The sequence below is a fragment of the Schistocerca gregaria genome, unplaced genomic scaffold (assembly GCF_023897955.1).
Source record: "Schistocerca gregaria isolate iqSchGreg1 unplaced genomic scaffold, iqSchGreg1.2 ptg000398l, whole genome shotgun sequence".
NCBI classification, from domain to species: Eukaryota; Metazoa; Arthropoda; class Insecta; order Orthoptera; family Acrididae; genus Schistocerca; species Schistocerca gregaria.
In genome coordinates, this window is record NW_026061837.1 from 360001 (window position 1) to 365000 (window position 5000).

At 55.5% G+C, this 5000-nt stretch overlaps 3 non-coding genes across 3 annotated transcripts in view; all 3 read right to left on the reverse strand.

Moving 5' to 3' along the window:
* LOC126311107 (large subunit ribosomal RNA) overlaps positions 1-217 on the reverse strand; it is a 4223-nt gene extending 4006 nt beyond the window's left edge. The window contains exon 1 of the ribosomal RNA XR_007554403.1: positions 1-217. This exon is cut by the window's left edge and continues 4006 nt beyond it. This is a non-coding gene — a ribosomal RNA (large subunit ribosomal RNA).
* A 188-nt stretch (positions 218-405) lies between these two features.
* On the reverse strand, positions 406-560 carry LOC126311149 (5.8S ribosomal RNA). The gene has a single exon (XR_007554434.1). It is a non-coding gene; the product is annotated as a 5.8S ribosomal RNA (ribosomal RNA).
* A 355-nt stretch (positions 561-915) lies between these two features.
* On the reverse strand, positions 916-2808 carry LOC126311071 (small subunit ribosomal RNA). The gene has a single exon (XR_007554371.1). It is a non-coding gene; the product is annotated as a small subunit ribosomal RNA (ribosomal RNA).
* Between the last annotated feature and the right edge of the window lie 2192 nt (positions 2809-5000).

Genomic DNA, 5000 nt, shown 5'->3' on the forward strand with positions numbered 1-5000 from the left:
CGTGGCCTCATTCAAGTTGGACTTGGGCTCGGCGCGAGGCGTCGGGGTAGTGGACCCTCCCGAACACCACATGCCACGACAGGCGGCAGCCTGCGGGGTTCGGTGCTGGACTCTTCCCTGTTCGCTCGCCGCTACTGGGGGAATCCTTGTTAGTTTCTTTTCCTCCGCTTAGTAATATGCTTAAATTCAGCGGGTAGTCTCGCCTGCTCTGAGGTCGTTGTACGAGGTGTCGCACGCCACACCGCCAGCCGGCTGTGCACGCTACCGAGAAAGCACCGGTATGCGAACCGCCAGGCGACGGGCGCGCATCGCACGTTTAAGGAGACGCGGCCGGCCACACAGGCGACCACGACACTCCCAGGCGCCCGAAGCGGGACAAACGCCGCGCGCTTCAGTATACGTAGCCGACCCTCAGCCAGACGTGGCCCGGGAACGGAATCCATGGACCGCAATGTGCGTTCGAAACGTCGATGTTCATGTGTCCTGCAGTTCACATGTCGACGCGCAATTTGCTGCGTTCTTCATCGACCCACGAGCCGAGTGATCCACCGTCCTGGGTGATCTTTATCTTTTCAGTTCTCCACCGTCTCTTTCAAGACAGTTGCAGAGGCGGGACTGAGGCGTTTGACGGCCCCTGTTCCATTACTTTGTGTCCAACGGCCTGACGGCCGATGGGCGTCGTACGGCTCCACACCGGAGCGGACAGGCACTCGGGCGAAAGTCATTCAAAACCGGCGCCAGGCGCCAGGTGCCGCAGGCCAGCCGCTCCAGAGCTTCAGCGCTCGTACCACACAACAACACTTGCGCTAGTTTTGAGAGGCACGCGTGGTTCCGCACGCGGCGCACGGCTACTGCCGTACAGGTAGCGTGTTGCGCGACACGACACGCACATCGAAAGACATGCAGTCTAGTCGGTAATGATCCTTCCGCAGGTTCACCTACGGAAACCTTGTTACGACTTTTACTTCCTCTAAATGATCAAGTTTGGTCATCTTTCCGGTAGCATCGGCAACGACAGAGTCGATGCCGCGTACCAGTCCGAAGACCTCACTAAATCATTCAATCGGTAGTAGCGACGGGCGGTGTGTACAAAGGGCAGGGACGTAATCAACGCGAGCTTATGACTCGCGCTTACTGGGAATTCCTCGTTCATGGGGAACAATTGCAAGCCCCAATCCCTAGCACGAAGGAGGTTCAGCGGGTTACCCCGACCTTTCGGCCTAGGAAGACACGCTGATTCCTTCAGTGTAGCGCGCGTGCGGCCCAGAACATCTAAGGGCATCACAGACCTGTTATTGCTCAATCTCGTGCGGCTAGAAGCCGCCTGTCCCTCTAAGAAGAAAAGTAATCGCTGACAGCACGAAGGATGTCACGCGACTAGTTAGCAGGCTAGAGTCTCGTTCGTTATCGGAATTAACCAGACAAATCGCTCCACCAACTAAGAACGGCCATGCACCACCACCCACCGAATCAAGAAAGAGCTATCAATCTGTCAATCCTTCCGGTGTCCGGGCCTGGTGAGGTTTCCCGTGTTGAGTCAAATTAAGCCGCAGGCTCCACTCCTGGTGGTGCCCTTCCGTCAATTCCTTTAAGTTTCAGCTTTGCAACCATACTTCCCCCGGAACCCAAAAGCTTTGGTTTCCCGGAGGCTGCCCGCCGAGTCATCGGAGGAACTGCGGCGGATCGCTGGCTGGCATCGTTTATGGTTAGAACTAGGGCGGTATCTGATCGCCTTCGAACCTCTAACTTTCGTTCTTGATTAATGAAAACATACTTGGCAAATGCTTTCGCTTCTGTTCGTCTTGCGACGATCCAAGAATTTCACCTCTAACGTCGCAATACGAATGCCCCCGCCTGTCCCTATTAATCATTACCTCGGGTTCCGAAAACCAACAAAATAGAACCGAGGTCCTATTCCATTATTCCATGCACACAGTATTCAGGCGGGCTTGCCTGCTTTAAGCACTCTAATTTGTTCAAAGTAAACGTGCCGGCCCACCGAGACACTCAACTAAGAGCACCCTGGTAGGATTTCAACGGGGTCCGCCTCGGGACGCGCAAGCACGCCTTCGGCTCGCCCCACCGGCAGGACGTCCCACGATACATGCCAGTTAAACACCGACGGGCGGTGAACCAACAGCGTGGGACACAAATCCAACTACGAGCTTTTTAACCACAACAACTTTAATATACGCTATTGGAGCTGGAATTACCGCGGCTGCTGGCACCAGACTTGCCCTCCAATAGATACTCGTTAAAGGATTTAAAGTGTACTCATTCCGATTACGGGGCCTCGGATGAGTCCCGTATCGTTATTTTTCGTCACTACCTCCCCGTGCCGGGAGTGGGTAATTTGCGCGCCTGCTGCCTTCCTTGGATGTGGTAGCCGTTTCTCAGGCTCCCTCTCCGGAATCGAACCCTGATTCCCCGTTACCCGTTACAACCATGGTAGGCGCAGAACCTACCATCGACAGTTGATAAGGCAGACATTTGAAAGATGCGTCGCCGGTACGAGGACCGTGCGATCAGCCCAAAGTTATTCAGAGTCACCAAGGCAAACGGACCAGACGAGCCAATCCGATTGGTTTTGATCTAATAAAAGCGTCCCTTCCATCTCTGGTCGGGACTCTGTTTGCATGTATTAGCTCTAGAATTACCACAGTTATCCAAGTAACGTGGGTACGATCTAAGGAACCATAACTGATTTAATGAGCCATTCGCGGTTTCACCTTAATGCGGCTTGTACTGAGACATGCATGGCTTAATCTTTGAGACAAGCATATGACTACTGGCAGGATCAACCAGGGAGCTGCGTCAACGAGAGCTGAGCAGCCGGCCGCCCGGGAGTGTGTCCCGAGGGCCCGCGCGAACACGCAAGCGTCCGCTCAATTATTCTGCAAACAGGAGGAGGCTGAGCTCCCCTGCACGATACACCTCGAAACCCTCTCAGGTCCCGGCGGCGCGCAGCGCCGTCCTAAGTACTTGGTCGGGTTCGAGAGAGGCGCAATCGCCCGGAGATAGGCGAGTAGACGCTTTCAGTGCGAACACCCGTGCTCCCAACTGAGCTTGCCGCTGCCGACAGAGGCCCGGGAGCGTGCTGTCGTGGCATTGCCGGCGGGAAACAACACGCGCCACCTACGGTGACCGGCAGCTCCAACGCCAGCGCCACAGAAGGGCAAAGCCCCACTTGGGTGCAGAAGCGAACTCTCCCAGCACAGCGCACGCGCCAACACGTCCGCAGAGCTGCGATACAAACCACCTGCGAGAACCGCTGGGGGCGACCGAGCAGCAGACGGCGTCGCGACGCCGAGTGCCGGGCGGCGGCGCATCCTCAACGCACACAGTCCGCAATCGGACCAGCACACTGCAGATGTCCACCGCGCTTCGCACCGGGCTCGGCAGAACCCACTTTGGCCGCCTGGCGCCGCGCGCAGGGTGCGCCGGCGCATAGCTGGGACGCCAGCCGGGCCCGTCGGCCGGCGCTCCTGCCACTGGGCGCCCCCCACCAGCCGGCTGTAGTGCGTGCGCTCACGCAGCGCGCGGCCAGCACGCCGGGCGGCCCCCCCTCACCGGCCGGGGACTGTCCCGCCAAGCCACAGCCTCGTATCGCTTCATACCCACATGGCCAACTCAGGTTCGGGGGCATGGCGGGTACCGCCGAAACAACCGGTTCACAGATGTACCGATCGTCGCTATCACCGATGCACCTGCAGCGCGAACAACCGCTCAACAACTGATTTCCAGTTCATTTGCGGATCTTTGGCAGCAAACGTATACGTCAATCTACATTTGCGAAATCTACGATTCTGGCATGCCTGCATGTTATGTGTCACGACACGCTACATCAGCCCACATACACACTGCGGCATGTACACGAGAGAACACGTGGAAGATGGTCCGCGCACGTGTGCAATGTCCCTTGCGCGGTCGACTGTCAACCGGCCTCTGTAGCATGTCGCAGATGTGGAACGCGGTCCACCGTGCTATCATGTTGTGTGGGGCAATACGATTAAATAGGAAAACCCTCGTCGCTACATCAACAGACGGCTCACGCTGATTCCCGGCAGAGGGAGGAGGGGGGGGGGGGGGGCAACATGCAATACTTTCGTCCGTACCTACTTACCACATGTCTGTACGGCGTACAACAGTGCAATCTCGCTGTAATGGGGAGACGAGACAAGTAGCATCGTGCACAACATATGGCCCTTATGATTCGCCATTGTAGGGCGCAGCCGGTGTACGGTCAAGCATGTGCCACATTATGTCACTCAGTACGTAACGACGGATGATCAGTGTGGGTTACGCGTACATCAGCGGACAGTCCACACAGGCCGTACCACAACGTACACTGACTGCATCGACAACCGAATGCAACTGAACAGCTGCAAGGCTCATTTCACAAACAAACGCCTGACCGACCAGCTTGGAAGGGCAGGAGGGGAGGGCGATATTCGTTCTGTAGCGGTACACCCTTCCAGTGGTTAGCGGGACTGTGTAGAAAGTACGCAACACTCGAAAGACCTTTATGTGAGGGTACGCACCATGGCATCAAGAAATACACATGACACCAGAGGATCCAAGCAGTGAACTATGTTCAGAGGGTTGCTGTTAGGCAAAGCTACATTCCTGTGACGTTACATGTGACAGTTAAGGTGCAGTGTAAGTTAGGTTAAGGTGCAGTGTAAGTTAGGTTAAGGTGCAGTGTAAGTTAGGTTAAGGTGCAGTGTAAGTTAGGTTAAGGTGCAGTGTAAGTTAGGTTAAGGTGCAGTGTAAGTTAGGTTAAGGTGCAGTGTAAGTTAGGTTAAGGTGCAGTGTAAGTTAGGTTAAGGTGCAGTGTAAGTTAGGTTAAGGTGCAGTGTAAGTTAGGTTAAGGTGCAGTGTAAGTTAGGTTAAGGTGCAGTGTAAGTTAGGTTAAGGTGCAGTGTAACTTAGGTTAAGGTGCAGTGTAACTTAGGTTAAGGTGCAGTGTAACTTAGGTTAAGGTGCAGTGTAACTTAGGT